General features: G+C 46.2%; 1 protein-coding gene across 1 annotated transcript in view; it reads right to left on the bottom strand.

Annotated features, from left to right (window-relative positions):
• LOC137657895 (uncharacterized) overlaps positions 1–14,766 on the bottom strand; it is a 148,597-nt gene extending 133,831 nt beyond the window's left edge. Inside the window, exon 1 of the mRNA XM_068392525.1 lies at positions 14,611–14,766. The gene's annotated coding sequence lies outside the window, so the exon portion shown is untranslated. The remainder of the gene's footprint in view (positions 1–14,610) is intronic.
• Between the last annotated feature and the right edge of the window lie 2,413 nt (positions 14,767–17,179).

Below are 17,179 nucleotides of genomic sequence, written 5' to 3'. Positions count from 1 at the left end.
GAAGTTTGTTACAGAACGGAGACTCGCGATCCTGAAAGAGTCGAACCGAGGATCCGGCACTCCAGGATTCTGTGTCTTGGCCACAAACTCAGGGACGAACCTGAACGTTACCTCCCCCCATCCCCTTGAATGGGCGATGTCGTACGAGAGACCATGAAGTTCACTAACTCGCTTGGCCGAGGCCAAGGCGAGTAGGAAAGCCGTCTTCCAAGACAAGTGGCGATCGGAGGCCTGGCGTAATGGCTCGAAGGGAGGTCTCTTGAGAGACCTGAGGACTCGAACCACGTTCCAAGGAGGGGGTCTCACTTCCGACTGGGGGCAGGTAAGCTCATAGCTACGTATGAGTAACGAGAGTTCTAGCGATGAAGAAATATCCACGCCCTTCAATCTGAAGGCCAAGCTTAAGGCTGAGCGATAGCCTTTCACTGCCGAGACAGAAAGGCGCATTTCTTCTCGCAGATACACAAGGAAGTCCGCTATTGCTGGAATAGTGGCATCGAGTGGAGAGATACCCCTTCCACGACACCAACCACAAAAGACGCTCCACTTCGCTTGGTAGACTCCCTCAGAGGACCTTCGCAGGTGCCGAGACATTCTCTCCGCAACCTGTTGTGAAAAGCCTCTCTCCGCGAGGAGACGCTGGATAGTCTCCAGGCGTGAAGCCGAAGCGAGGCTACGGCCCTGTGAGGGACACCGGAGTGTGGTTGTCTGAGAAGCTCGTGTCGTGGAGGAGGCTCTCTTGGGAGTTCCGTCAGGAGTTGCAGAAGGTCCGGAAACCATTCCGCGTGATGCCATAGCGGGGCTACTAGAGTCATGGAACAGTTGACCGATAGTCTGGTCCTGTTGAGCACCCTTCTCATCAGACAGAATGGTGGGAAGGCGTACACGTCGATGTTGTCCCACCGTTGCTGGAAAGCATCTTGCCAGAGTGCCTTGGGGTCCGGGACTGGTGAGCAGTACAGGGACAGCTTGAAGTTCAAGGCTGTCGCGAACAAGTCCACCGTCGGGGAACCCCACAAAGTCAGGACTTTGTTGGCTATCTGAGGATCCAAAGACCTCTCGGTACTCACTATCTGCGAAGCCCTGCTCAGACTGTCGGCGAGCACATTCCTCTTGCCAGGAATGAAGCGAGCTGATAGTGTTATCGAGTGGGTTTCGGTCCACCTCAGAGTCTCTACTGCAAGATGGGATAGCTGTTGCGAAAAAGTGCCTCCCTGCTTGTTGATATAAGCCACTACCGAGGTGTTGTCGCTCATCACCACCACGGAGTGACCCGCCAGGAACCGTTGGAACTGTTGAAGGGCCAGAAAGACGGCCTTCAATTCTAGCAGGTTGATGTGTAGGCACTTTTCTGATTCTGACCAAAGGCCTGAGGCCCTCTGGTTCAGAACGTGCGCCCCCCACCCTTCTTTTGACGCGTCTGAAAACAGAGTCAATTCCGGGGGGAGGACGAGAAGACTCGCTCCCTTTCGCAGATTCTCGTCGGCCAGCCACCACCGCAAGTCCGTCTGTTCCAGAGACCCCATTGGGATCAGAATGTCCGGGGAATCGGATCCTTGATTCCACCGGGACTTGAGCCGCCATTGAAGGGATCTCATCCTGAGGCGGCTGTTTGGAACCAGACGGGCCAGGGAGGATAGGTGGCCTAAGAGACGCAACCACGATTGGGCGGGGAGTTCTTTTCGCCTGAGGAAAGGTTCCGCCACCCTCCTCAGCCTTGCTATCCGGTCGTCTGATGGAAAGGCTTTGTGGAGATTGGTGTCTATTAGCATGCCTAGATAAACCAGTCGTTGGGACGGCTGCAGAGAGGACTTCTCGGGGTTTACCACGATCCCCAGATCCTGGCAAAGATCTAGAAGCCTGTCTCGGTGTCGAAGAAGGGTCGACTCCGAGTCTGCTAGGATCAGCCAATCGTCTAGGTAACGAAGGAGACGAATGCCGTTCCTGTGCGCCCAAGTCGAAATCAGGGTGAACACTCTGGTGAACAACTGAGGAGCTGTGGAGAGACCGAAACACAGCACCTTGAACTGGTAGATCTTGTTGTCTAGGCAGAATCTCAGGTACTTCCTGGAAGACGGATGGATTGGGATCTGGAAGTACGCATCCTTTAGATCCAGTGTACACATGAAGTCTTGTGGTCTCACCGCAAGTCTGACCGTGTCTGCTGTCTCCATGCTGAACCGGGTTTGTTTGACAAACCTGTTCAGAGCCGAGAGATCGATGACGGGTCTCCAGCCTCCAGTAGCCTTCTTTACAAGAAAGAGTCGACTGAAGAAGTCTGGAGAGCCGTCCACGACCTCCTGGAGAGCACCCTTCTCGAACATGGTCTCGACTTCGGCCTGAAGGGCCAGCCCCTTTGCCGATCCCATGGCATGGGAGCTCAACGACACTGGATTCGCTGTCAGGGGAGGTTGAGATGACGTGAACGGGACGCGATAACCTTGGCCGATCACTGAGACCGTCCAAGCATCGGCCTCGTGATGTTGCCACCTGCGGACGCAACGCTGAAGGCATCCCCCCACAGGTGGACACGCAGGGGGACTGCCACCCCTAGGGCTTGCGGCCGCGGCCGCCACCCCTAGAAGTCTTGCCTCCCCTGGAGGACTTACCGCCCCTCTTGACCTTGGCTGGAAAGGGCTGGGGCTTAGACACCACTTTCTTAGCTGCCGGTGCCTGTTTGGGAGCCTTACGAGGCTGTTGCTGCTGTTGTGGCGGGGCTGGAGGCTTATAGGGCCGAGTTGTAAGGGCCCTGTGGAGGAGGGAGTCCGTGCTGGATTTCCTCCACCTCTCAGCCGTTCGCTCCAAGTCTTGAGGCTCAAACAGGCTCTCCCCCAGGAGGGAGGCATGTCGGAGCCTACACACATCTACGGCGGGGACCTTTGGATGGAATCTCTCGGACACAGCATCGCGACGCTTCAACACCGAGTTGGCCCACAGGGTGGTAACCTGGTGCGCCAAAAACACGATGGAGAGGGTGCCCGAGAGCAAGAAGGTCTCTAGGGCCTTCCTATTGGTCTCCTTGGACAAGTCCTCCGATCGCAATAGGATGCCCAGAGATCCTAACCAGAAGTCCAGCCACGAAGTGGCCTGCATGGCACACTTAGCGACCTTCTCGTGGTTAAGGATCTCTGCCGCCGAGAACGACACCTGCCGGGCAGAGAGTTTCTCCAAGGGAACTCCCTTCGCCAGCTCCTCCACAGAGTGATGGAGAGGAAGAGCGAGGTTGTGCTCACCCAGGATCTCGAAATACCTCCTCTGCTGAAGGCGAGGAGGAGGGATGAGTTTGTTCCCGGCAGTGGAACGACTGGAGGAGGCAAGAAGTGCGAGCTGAGCATTGGCCCTAGCTCTGGCACTCTTCAGCCCCCGAGACCAGGGCAGAGCTGCACCGGTCTTAGGGGCCTTCCGAACGTCAAACACTTCATCCAGAATCGTGTCTTTGCCTTCACGGGGGGGGGGGGGGGGGGGATGACTGGATCCGTAAGACTGTTAAGTTGCCTTATCAGGCTTAGGACCTGCCAGAAGGCATGTTCGGACTCTTGCTGTTCTCCTCCCTGCGGGCTGGCAGCTAAGCCTCCTGCCCCAGGAATCTCTTCCTGGGGTGATACGTGGGCATTCCCCAACAACGAGGTTCGAGGGGCCCCTTCCTCACGAGACGATTCTCCTGCCTGAAGCGAAGTCTCCACCCCTGGTGCCGAGGGGAAGACTACCGCCCCACTGGACTCACCTGAGGACGGAAAGGCCTCGTCCACGGGAGAAGGAGAGAGTACTCGTGCAGGAGAGGGGACCCTCGAAACCGACCTCTTGGGAACTAACTTCGCCCTGGGGAAGTCACCACGAAGTCCACTCCTCTCTTTCTCTTCAGCGTAGGAGAGACAGCCGCTGGTTTGTTACCCTGGCCGGCGAGTGCTGGTTTCATAACCCTCACTAACGCCCGTGCCAGCAGACCAAACCAAGTCTGCTGCTCAAAGGACACAGAGTCCGAAATCCTCACTAAGGTGAAAGGGATCCGGCGATCCTTCGGAGTGGACACGACGGTACCTGCCTGAAAAGAAGGTGGGGAAGAATGCTGTACTGACCTGTCTTCGTCCTGCAATACCAACCTGTGCTTGGATGGAGGTGATCCTGAGTGCCGTCTAGGAGCACGTGTCCCTGCTGCTACCACCGGCTGTGGAATTCGCCGCGAACTATGGTCGCGCGGGCGAGCGGTCGCGCGGGCGAGCGGTCGCGCGGGCGAGCGGTCGCGCGGGCGCGCAGGCGAGTGGGCGTGAGGGTGGGCAGGTAAATGAACACGAGTCCGAGGCGACGAACGCAAGCGATGGCGCGACGGCGAGGGATCGTGCTGCCGCGTAGGTGAAGAAGATCGCTGGCGATAATGACTGCGTGATGGTAAGCGATGGCGAGCAGCATGTGTAGGTGAATGATCGCGTGATAGGGTGCGATGGTGATCAGCATTCGCAAGAGGGCGGTCGTTCAGGGTTGTGCGATGAGGAGCAGCATGCGTAAGCGGGCGATCGTGCAGGGTTGTGCGATGGCGAGCAGCATGCGCAGGTGAATGATCGCGTGAAAGGGTGCGATGGTGATCAGCATCCGCAGGAGGGCGATCGTTCAGGGTTGTGCGATGAGGAGCAGCATGCGTAAGCGGGCGATCGTGCAGGGTTGTGCGATGGCGAGCAGCATGCGCAGGTGAATGAGCGCGTGAAAGCGTGCGATGGTGATCAGCATCCGCAGGAGGGCGATCGTTCAGGGTTGTGCGATGAGGAGCAGCATGCGAAAGCGGGCGATCGTGCAGGGTTGTGCGATGGCGAGCAGCATGCGTAGGTGAATGGTCGCGTGAAAGGGTGCGATGGTGATCAGCATCCGCAGGAGGGCGATCGTTCAGGGTAGTGCGATGAGGAGCAGCATGCGTAAGCGGGTCGATCATGCAGGGTCGTGCGATGGCGAGCAGCGTGTGTAGGTGATCGCTGGCGAGCTGGTGATCGCTGGCGAGCAGAAGGTCGACGCGTGTCCTGTGAGAGGACAGGTGGTGCGGCGCGTTCACGAGCAGGAACGGGAAGATCACTGGCGCGTTGGCGAACATGTGTTTCTGACACACGCGCAGCACGATGTTGCGTAGCCACAGGACCAGGTGGATGGTGAGCAGGGAGTTCAGCAGGAACTAAAGGGTGGTCAGAGACCGCAGGGCGATGGTCCTCAAATGAGCGCTGACGCTCGGAAGAGAGCTGACGAGCAGGAGAGCGCTGGCGAGGGGGGCGAACATCAGGAGAGAGCCGACGAGCAGGTGAGCGTCGGCGAGCAGGAGAGTCTTGGCGAGCAGGAGATCGTCGACGAGCAGGAGATCGCTGGCGAGCAGGAGATCGCTGGCGAGCAGGAGAGCGCTTGTGCGCTAGCCCTGCTCGTGTAAGGGAAGAATCCCTTAGCCCCGAAGGGACCGTTGCCCGTCGGGTGACGAGTTCTCCAGATGGCGAAGATCCGGCAGGAGATGGTGAGCGGTCTGCAGAGAGGTTCAAGGAGGGCGGAGCAGTCGGTTGAGGCTGACGAGGAGAGTCCCCCCCGGAGGACGAAGACCCAAAAAGGCCCCTCTTAGTCCCCCTGTAAGGGGAAGGGAGGCCCTTGTGGCGTAGAGGGCGGTGAGCCTTACGGCGGAGGCGGCCTCGGGGGAGATCGTCGGGACCATCGGTCCTCCGAAGGGGAGTCTCCGACAAAACACTTCCCTCAGAAGGAAGCTGGGCAGCAGTCGAGACCGAAGGACTCACTTCCCCCTTCGAAGGATGCACGGAAGGAGGAGGAGAGCCTAGAGCACCATCACCAGCAACAGCACCTGCGTCGGAAGGCCCAGCCACGTCGGAGGCCTCTGTCACCACGACGTCGACAATAGACAGAGGGTCTACCTCCGCTACCACCGGCGACTGTTTAACAGCGGCCCCCAACGAGACAAGGTCAATAAGAGCGACCCTGGAGGGCAAGCCCTTAAGCCCCAGGGACGACCAAATCTGTAAAAGATCATCACTGGATAAGGCATTATTATCAATAACCTCCCCCGGAGGAGGAGGGGGAACCGCCTCGCTATGGGAGGCGACGCCCTCTCCCCCCACCGAAGATAGGGAAACAGAACAAGGGCCTGCGCTCCCACTCGGACGACTCTCCTTAGGAGGCGGACGAGGGGGAGCTTCGGAGGAGGTTTGGGCGGCGGAAGAAGAGTCCCGAGAACCTTCCTCCTTCAAGGCTAACCCCGAAGGAGAACGGTCTCTCTTGGACTTCTTCTTACGCCGACGGCCAAACCTCTCCCACTGGGAGGCAGACCACTCCCTGCACTCACGGCACCTGTTATCCTGGTCGCACAGTCGGCCCCGACATTGAGGGCAGAGGGTGTGAGGATCCGTAATCACGTCCGACATGAAAGTCCCACAAGGACGGCCGGCAACTCCAGGGCATGTACGCATATTAAATAAAAGAAAATAACTTAAGGTCAACTTCCAACCAATCACACAAGCTGAAAAGAAAAAGAAGAAAATTAAAGGCTGTCACGAAGGCGATGAACAGACACGTCTGATCACCGCCGAGCCAAAAGTGAAGTGAAGCAAGTCACCGGTGTGTGGAGGGGGGAGGGGTAGCAAGCTACCCTTCCCCACCCCCCGCTAACTAGCGCGGGGGTAATTAACCCTCGTTAAAAACTATTGGCTCGTCATTTCAGCTTCGCTAAGAGTAATACCCTTTGTAAATAGCGTGGTTTGTATTTCGGTTACGGAACAAACATCGTTTTGAATCCTATCGGAAACCTCTGCTGTATTAAAGTTATAAAGGTTAACAAAAAAAAAATTACACTTTTGTTCTTTTAGTCATCTTAGCACATGCAACAGGAGCTTCCTTCCACAAAGTAGTTCAGAACTTGTTCGAACAAAATAAAGGACCCCTTTTATATTATATTCCTTTAGGTTATAAGTTTTCAATATTTTACTAGAATACACAATGTAATTACAGTTCTTATTTTATGTTAATATGTTAGGATAGAAGCCTGTGTTTGATATATTTAACCTGATAACAGGAAATGGAAACCAAGTCCACGTTCGAACAGAGGATGGAGCACAAATCTACAACTTGCCCCTTTGTTAAGTTTCAATAATTGAGCTAAGAGATAAATTAGATAAATAAAATACTGTAACACCGAAATACTTGCCCGTGGGACTCCCACATGTAGAAAAACATGTTCCGCTTGTCAAAACATAAGAATAAAGAGATACTGTAATGCTAAATAATGAACAAAGCAAGTCACAGTAGAACTAAAAACCAATTGAACAAAGTGATAAATTAGATGAATGTAATAACGCCAAAATACTAGCCCAAAAGGCTAACACGTGTAGCGAAGAATGTTCTGTTTCCCAGGACAGGAACAATGAGCTACTGTTCATCTGCTACCTACGGCAAAACAAAAACCAGTAAATAATTAGTGTTAATTTGGCATAAGTCATGGAAAACAAAAAGCCACAATGTTTTGATCATGTTTCTTTCCTATTACAGTACTGAGTTTTGATTACACTACTGTCTACTGTAACTTTTTTTTACAATGATGACTACTTTTTAAGTCCATTGTTTACATTTGGGAGACTGATGGAGAGTTATAGCGCATGCATTGCTTGTCCTGCTTTGGCCAGCTCTCCTGCTTTTTGTATAACGTAATCATTACCTGGCATTTTTAACCAATAACGAGATTCCAAATATTTATGTACAAGTTCTCGGATGTTGTTCTACAACAGCCATTTTTTTTTTTCCATCCTCCTCTTCAGTTTGAGTTACACCACCTATACATAATGACATCCCCAACAGGGAACTCAAGGGAAGTACAATCCATTTCAAAATTTAATTGAATTTCATCCATGTTGGCTATTGATTATGATGAAAACACTCTCAATTCAGCTATTAGCTTTTGTTACTCGTGTGAAAGTAAAAAATAACACCATAATAATAATCCACGGGGCTTGTGAGTGCAGTTCTACGTGTACAGTTTGCCAGAACATAGGCGAGTGAGATTATGTTTATTTGCGAGCAAACTGAGCCACATCAGAGCAAAAACCATTAGAGGGATGTGTAGTGAATCAGAGATAATTATGATACTTCACTTTTCAGCCACTTACATGAACCACATATTTTTCCAAAAGGTTATCTTCTGATTATTTTGTATTTCTGAGCAATATTATTGTTGCAAATCACCCGTTAATGACATTTCCCCACCCAAAAACAACCCAATTCCCCACTGGGGGACCCCATAATTGTCTTTATATAATGGGGTCCAAAAACTCATGAAAAGGTGGTTTGCTCTAATAATCATGGTTGTATGGACACCTTCCAACAGGTGTGTTTCTGTGTCTAAAAACCCTTTGTATGTATTTCATGCATTTGTATTTAAATTAGAGATATTTTGTTCTGTTTCAGTAGACGCGGAATTCTTCGCTATTTCTTCTGATGTGATAATCAAATATGTATATTCTATGTATATTCTGTATTAAGCCTGGCTAATCCGCCTCAGGCATTTTCTGTGCTACTTGTACGTCCGCACGTCTCAATGTAGTCTGGCTCTCTCGTCAATAAATCATCAGTTTCGGAAACTGTCTCTCTGTACCCTCACAACCGGTGGCCCCGGAGCAGAAATGCCCTTGGACACTCCTTTCCATTAGCAGACTTAAAACGGAGCTTGCTCGAGTGTTTTGGATCGTGAGGTACAATGAGACCTCCATTAACGGATAAATACGGCGCTCTCACGAGCGTTTTGGTGAAAAAACTTCAGATGCCTAACAATGAGTTTACCGGTTTCGCAGCCGACAAGACAACTGTATCCAAACCACCCACGACCTTGCCCGCTGAACAACACGCCAACCTGGCGAACATCAAGCTCCCGCCATTCTCACACAAAAACGTTGCGGGACTCACCCAGGAGACCGACCTTGCAAACCTCATGCTGTCAGCACTCCCAGAAGACATTTTTGACAGGTTGGCACAATGGATCGAGTCCTGGGCAGGTCGTCCATCATTCACAGAACTTCGGGCAAAGCTTATAGAGCACTACTCTCCGCCCGTACCTGAACGTGCCCACAGAATTTTTGACCTAATGCAGCAACCCCTCAGGGACCAATATCTGACAGAAGCATGGTTAGAATTGCAGAATTTTATTTTCCTCCCCGGCCAGGACGCAGACAGAAACAGGAGGAAGATCGACCTTGACAGAGAAATCTTCCTACGTCGCCTTGCACCAGAAGTCAGGATCCAACTCCCACAACCTCACCAGCTGGAAATAGACGACCTTATCAGGAGAGCGCAGCATCTCTTCGACACGGCTAGAGCTTCAAAGCTCGCCGCAACCAACACCATCAGCGAAGTACCAATGGAAGACTCCACCTCAGACCAGACCTGCGCCACCATCACAAGGCCAAACTACCACAACCACAAACTAACATGGTGTTTCTACCATAAAAGATTCGGTAAAGATGCAAGACGTTGCGTGCCGCCCAGCTCATTTCCAAAAACCAGCCCAGGGGGCCACACAAAGTGGCCGCAACCTTCGCCCCCAAGCACACGGCCTTCTACATCAAAGACGGGCTATCAAACAAAAGATTCCTGGTAGACACGGGGGCCACCCACTTCATATTGCTGCCTATAAAAGCCATAAAGAATCGACCAATTGACTCTTCAACAAGCCTTACAGCAGCCAATGGCACACTTAAAGAGTTACGGGACAAAACAGACGAAACTCTGCTTATTACAAAAGCCTTTCACTTGGAATTTTATCATCGCTGATGTTACAAACCCTTTCCTGGGAGCAGATTTTCTAGGCCATCACAGACTCCTGATCGACATTGCCCAGAAAAGATAAATGGACATTGATTCATTCCAATCCCCAGCCTTAACCCTGGGCCCTTCAATGCCCACCACTCTCACAGTTTCTACCCACAGATACAACATCCTCCGCCATGAATTCCCGGACGTATTCAAGCCCGAGTTACAACTGACAACAGGAAACCCACTAGGCACGGCATCTACCACCACATAACAATGAAGGCCCCCCAACACATACAAAGTTTCGCCGCCTACCACCTAACAAACTCCACGACGCAAAACAGGCCTTCCAGGAGATGGAAAGAATGGGCGTATGCAGGAAGGCCTCCAGCCCATGGGCCTCCCCTCTCCATATGGCCAGGAAATCAGACGGGACATGGCATCCGTGCGGAGATTACAGACGTCTTAACCTCGTCACCACACTTAACCATTATCCTTTGCCCAACATCCAGGACCTCACCGAGGCTCTGAATGGGGCAAAAATCTTCTCTAAAATGGATCTTTTAAAATCCTATTTTCAGGTCCCTGTCAACCCAGAAAACATTCCAAAGACGGCCATCATCACCCCCTTCAGCACCTACGTCTTCGCATACTCCACTTTCGGACTCAGGAACGCCGGGGCGACGTTCCAGCATCCTGGGGGACTTGCCATTTTGCTGCTGCTATGTAGACGACATCCTGATATTTTCAAAATCACAACCAAACATCTTCAGCACGTTCGAACTGTTCTCCGTCGACTCCTGGACAACGCGGTAATCGTACGATTTGACAAGTGCCCTTTCGGCGTCGACTCCATCGACTTCCTGGGCCACAAAATCTCCAACGAAGGCGTACGTCCCCTAGCATCAAAAACCAAGGCAACAGAAGAATTCCCACCACAAAAACCATCAAAGAACTACAAGAATTCCTCGGAATGGTTAATTATTACAGATGTTTTATCCCTAACATTGCAGGTATCTCAGCGCCACTGTCCGATGTCCTGAAAGATAAACCGAAATCGTTGTCCTGGAACGCAGAGCAGCAGTCAGCATTCAAAAAGACAAAGGCAGCCCTCGCCAAAGCTACAACGTTGGACTACATCACCCCAGGAGCACCCATGCAGTTGACCAACGACGCCAGCAACACAGCGTGCGGAGCCGCCTTAGAACAAGTGGTCAACAGCGCCCTGCAGCCTATCTCCTTCTTCAGCAAAAACTCAACGGCGCCGAGCAAAAGTACAGTACTTTCAACCGAGAGCTCCTTGCAGTATACACAGCGGTAAAACACTTCAAGTACCTTTTAGAAGGTACCCCTTTTACCATTCGAACTGACCACCAACCACTTGTCCACGCCTTCACAAAGACAGGTGACGCCTGGTCAGCCCGTCAACAGACACACCGTAAACAAATTCAGCCTGTGTCACTGAACTTTCAACGACACAACAAAAACGTTCATGCCGCAAGATCTACGGACGTGAAACTTCGTTTTCACCCGTAGGACCCTACCGAGTCATCGACAGAAACCCCAAGGCATACCTACTACTTATCCACGGAAGAGAAGACTGGATCTCGAGTAACAGGTGAAAGCCAGCATTCATTACTGACGAACAATTCACGGACAAAACAGGCCGTCGACCAAGGATACCTCCTCAACACAAAAAAGTGATGCATAATACCGCCACATCTCAGCAAGTCAAGAACCCCAACCCAAGACCACGGGGAGGAATCCTGGCAAAGAAAACACAATCAAGAAACAAACAAAATTCCCCACTGCGACAGACCCAGTCCGGAAGAACCCTGTACCCTCCAAGAAGATTCAGAAACAAAGATAGTTAACATATCTCCTCCCATTCAATGAAAAATATTTATATTTTTCTTATATAACTGGGGGGGAATACTTGTACGGACACCTTCCGACATGTGTGTTTCCATGTCTATAAACCCTTTGTATGTATTTCATGCATTTGTATTTAAATTAGAGATATTTTGTTCTGTATCAGTAAACGTTCTGCGCTCTTTCTTCTGATGTGATAATCAAATATGTACATTTTATATTAACATTATTATTCAATGATTTTTGTACCAAAAGAAACACATTTAAACCTAAGCCTGCCTAATCCACCTTAGGCATTTTCTGTGCTACTTGTACATCCGCACGTCTCGATGTAGTCTGGCTTTCTCGTCAATAAATCATCAGTATTGGAAACTGTCTCTCTGTACTCTCACATGGTCAGCAATGTATAAAACACAAGGTGGCGGTAGGAAAACTATATAGTTCATGTATTTGGCTAAACATTAAAGTACTGCATCATACATTTATCAAAAGTTTAATAAAGTTCATTTAAATTTATATATGTTTAGATTGGTACACGGTATATATTCCAAGGTAAATATATGATACTTTAATTACTAACAAAACTGAAATTCACTATGAGAAATGGACGAGTGCTGGCTAGTTTGGTATTTTTCTCTATATGTTTAATTGCAGCTGGAGCAAAATAACTTGCATATCAGTCTATTAAAATGTGAAGTCTATCTCTCACTCTAAGTCCATTGTTCACATCTGAGAGACTGAAGGGGACTTATGCGCATGCGTTGCTTAAATTCGCTTTGGACAGCTTTTCTTTTTTTAGTATGACGTAATCATTACCTAACTTTTTAACCAATTAGGAGGTTCTAAATACAGTATATATGCCCAAGTTCAAGGACATTGTTTTACAACAGCCATTTTTTTCGTACCCTTTCCTTCAGTTTGAGTTAAATCACCATTACATAAAGACATCTCCAACAAGGAACTTAAGAGAAGTACAATCTATTCCTAAAGTGTAATTTCATCTATGTCAGCAATTGATTATGATGGAAATGCTCATTCATGTGAAATTAAAATATACAGTAACAGCAAAATATGGCCTCAAAGATCCGATTCCGACTTAATTTTTCAGGAAGATCAGCACATTTCTACTGCAAATCTGTAAAGATTGCAAAAAAAAAAATAAAATAAAATAGAAATAAAAAAAAAAAAAAAAAACTGTCAATCATAAGGTAAGGAATTATTTGTGATTTACTTTTTCTTAATGTAAGGATTTATTTATGATTTACTTTATCATAATGTAGGGATTTATTTGTGATTTACTTTATCATAATGTAGGGATTTATTTGCGATTTACTTTTAGTTTGTGACCTAGGAGGGTGGTCTGACTAGCGGTTGTGACCTGGGAAGGGGGATCGGGGGGGGGGGGGGGGGGGGGGCGCTTGCCCACGACTAGGGGATGCGACCTGGGAAGGGGGGTCTGGGGGGAGGGGTTGTGACCTGGGTACTACTAGGTTAGGTTAGGTTAGGTGGGTTGGTTAGGTTCTGAACCCTTTTACTAATTTCAAAAGTGCTAGATAATCACGTTTCAGGCACTTACATTATTATTATTATTATTATTATTATTATTATTATTATTATTATTATTATTAAATGCTAAGCTACAACCCTAGTTGGAAAAGCAGGATGCTATAAGCCCAGGGGCCCCAACAGGGAAAATAGCCCAGTGAGGAAAGGAAATAAGGAAATAAGGAGATAAGGAAAAATAGAACATTTTAGGAATAGTAACAATATTAAAATAAATATTTCCTATTTAAAATATAAAAACTTTAACAGAACAAGAGGAAGAGAAACTAGATAGAAAAGTGTGCCCAAGTGTACCCTCAAGCAAGAGAACTCTAACCCAAGGCAGTGTAAGACCATGGTACAGAGGCTATGGCACTACCCAGGAATAGAGAACAATGGTTTGATTTTGGAGTGTCCTTCTCCTAGAAGAGCTGCTTACCATAGCTAAAGAGTCTCTTCTACCCTTATATTCTTCCAACTGGTTATCTTGTGCTTCTTTCCATTTCTGACCATTACTATTGCAGAAAATCACTCGTTTATTTAATTTCCCCACCCAAAAAATCGCGGTTTCCCACTGGGGTCCCCTATACTTGTCTTTAAATAAGGAGGTCCAAAAACTCATGAACATGTGGTTTCCCCCAATAATCATGGTCAGAAATGCATAAAACAGAAGATAACGAGTAGGAACAATATATGGTTCATGTATTTGGCTAGAAATTAAAAGTATCGTATATTTACCCATTCCAGTGTTTTAAACGGTATTGGTGACAATACCCAACTGCAAAGCCATAACTTTTCAGTTATGGTAGTCGAACGAACCTAACTAATGAAACTGTGGATTTCCCCCAAGAACCATTATAAAAAACATCCAATAAACCACAAAATAAACTAAACAACAATCTCATTTTCTACCAACCGTTTATTGCACCATTCTATATCTTTACCACACCAAGTAAGAACATGTCCTAGGAAGGTATGTTCAGGGCATCCTTAATTAGGTTAGGTGGGAAATATTTGGTCAAGTCATATTCCTATGTTTATCACCCTAGTAAATAATAGTTTTTCAGGCATGAAAACACTTTTTGGATAGCAAATTCCAGCCAGGTAGGCTACTAATGTTAAGAAAATAAAAAAAAAAGTTTCAAAGGAAACTTTGCAACTAAAGTTACAAGTTATAAATAAGAAAGTGATTCTGCAGGAAGTATGGCTAAAGTATATAGAATTGACATATGGCCGAATGGACATGTCACAAATTACTGAATGAACTTCCCAGCGACTAAACATTGGGGATTTCATTGCCTAACCTATATTATGCAACTTGTCAAGTATTGGCTACATACCATGTATGAAACTGAGCTGGCCTACCCTAAGATAGGTTTACAATTGGACAAGCAGACAGAATATGAAAGAAAAAAAAATATGTAGGCCTACCTCTGCCTGTGGTGACAATTCCCGATAGCAATAATGGCCTCAAAAAACGATATTTGTTATCTTTGATATAATACAACAGAATGCACTTTTATCACTTATCACTAGCAACGGTAATGAACTGCTAAACGAAAGCCGACCGCAATAATTATATGTACAGTTATAGACAGATCGACAGGACTTTAAAAAGAGCCGTCAATAGGCACGCATTTGAGTAGGCAAGTGTCCTGAGTTGCCAACTGCACTTTTCACTATTATAGTAATAAATTATCAAAGTCCACGTACAGTATTTGTACGATTTGCTTTAATATTTTATATATGACTTGCTCATAGACTGAATAGAGCGAATTTATTAAAGGCCTGGTAATTGATTTGTTTTGATGTCTTATATGTGACTTGCTAAGAAACTGAATATGAGTGGTAAGATAACTATTGTGAATAAGGATGTTGTTTTATTCAGATATTTTACTAATGTCATGTGCTGTAGCTGAGGAAATTATCCAACATGAATATGAAAACTGAAAAGCTGAACATAGTGATATTTCTCCAGAACGTTTGTCATCTATGATTGTGTCACCTCTTGTCATGCTGTCCATCCTTTTAATGACCGTTTTCACCTTTTTTTTTTTTAAAGGTTTATTTCTCGCCCTCCATCAGACACTAAAAGTCTGTTCAGGCGGGCCTTGGAGTGTGAAAATAATTTCTTTCCAGTTGATATTTTGCTCTGTAACTTATCACTTATTTCGCTAGCAATTGTATTCAGGCTTAATAGTTTTCAGGTCACTATTATAACACTTTCTAAAAAGATAAGTCTTCAGGTTTTTCTTGAAAGCTGCCACATTTTTGCTATTCTTGACATCAATTGTCACACACTATAAAGCCCATCTTTACTTATTTTCAGGGCCGTTTTCTTAATCCTTTCACACACACAAACTCTGTACCTTACAAAATCTACAAGATTTTGTTGTTGTAGACATTCTTATATATCGCACAGCGTCTCTTATACTAATATATAGCCATCTATACCTATTCCTTGGTGTTCTTTGGATGAAACGACATTATCTCTCAGGCGTTATATGGGACAACGTAGTGGGTTTTGCATAACATTATTATTACTATTATAGTATTATAACTATATCAAATATGCCTTTACATTCATATTTGAATTGGAATTCATAACTTATGGGGCTCATGAACCAAAGGCTATTATGTAATATTCTAAAATGAAATAGAAGCACATTTAAGAGATCGGTATGATGACAATTGCTTAAAATCTAAATATTATTGATGAAAAAAATCACAGCATGCTTTAACTTTGGGTCAATGAATGACCCAAATAGTTGTTCCCGCTGTAGGTTTTCCAACTATTTTCACTATTATTAAGACTGGGTAGCCTAAGGAAATCCAACTAACAAAATAAATAAAAACTTAAGCATATTCTACAAAATATCAATTCATTGAATGATTTTTGCATGGTATAGCAAATAAGTTATTCATTTCATCATTGTGTATTTATGTATTTATAATAAACTGCCAACTGAAATGAAGGACTTAAAGGAAGCAATTGAATTTAAGAAGAAACTAAAGACATTACTTTTCACAAGATCATATGATTTGGAAGATGCTACAATCAAAGAATTGTATAAGTTATAATGAAAATGTTTCATTAGATGATTGATATGGACCCGCCCGAGAAGTAGTTCACTCGACTTCAGATTTAACCCCCCCCAAAAAAAAAAAAATTTCAAAAGAGAGTATCACTTATAAGGAACTTCGTAAATAGTGGTAATAAAATACTCCCATTTAAAAGAGGCATTTAGCTCTTATTTATTCTGTTTATTTCCTCTTCACATTGGGCAATTTTTCTGTTGGAACCCTTGTGCTTATAATGTCTTGCTTTTGCAAGCATGGTTGTAAATGTAAATAACTGACTGTAGGCCTAAACTGTATTCACAAAAATAAATGGTAGGCCTATGTCTATGGCTACAAACCTCATCTATAATAACTTTATCTATAATAGTAAAATTATGATTCAAAACAGGATGTTAAAGATTTAAGTTGATAGATGATGTTCAGTATATGTTGGTAAATACATGAATTACGAATATTCACGTTACAAATGTAAGAAATACTTTTCTATCATCGATATTGCATGTTTCTTATGGTTGTGAACTTCATGGTCCGACATTAGTCTTGATTATGAAATCATAAATAGCTGACTAAAAGCAGAGCGAGATTATCGTGAATTTAAATTTATGTATTTCATATATTTGTATTTGTTGTCAAATGAAACGCGGCGGAGGGGTGTGGTTATGGCTTAATTATTATTACTAGCCAAGCTACAACCCTAGTTGGAAAAGCAAGATGCTATAAGCCCAAGGGCAAGGGCTGTAATAGGGAAAAATAGCCCAGTGAAGAAAGGAAATAAGGAAATAAATAAATGATGAGTATAAATTAACAATAAACCATTCTATAAACAGTAACAACGCCAAAACAGATATGTCCTATATAAACTATTAACAACGTCAATAACAGATATGTCATATATAAACTATAAAAAGACTCATGTCAG

Source organism: Palaemon carinicauda, chromosome 18 (genome assembly GCF_036898095.1).
Source record: "Palaemon carinicauda isolate YSFRI2023 chromosome 18, ASM3689809v2, whole genome shotgun sequence".
NCBI lineage: Eukaryota > Metazoa > Arthropoda > Malacostraca > Decapoda > Palaemonidae > Palaemon > Palaemon carinicauda.
The sequence above is the reverse complement of the archived record's forward strand: the minus strand, read 5'-3'. Positions and strand labels throughout refer to the sequence as shown.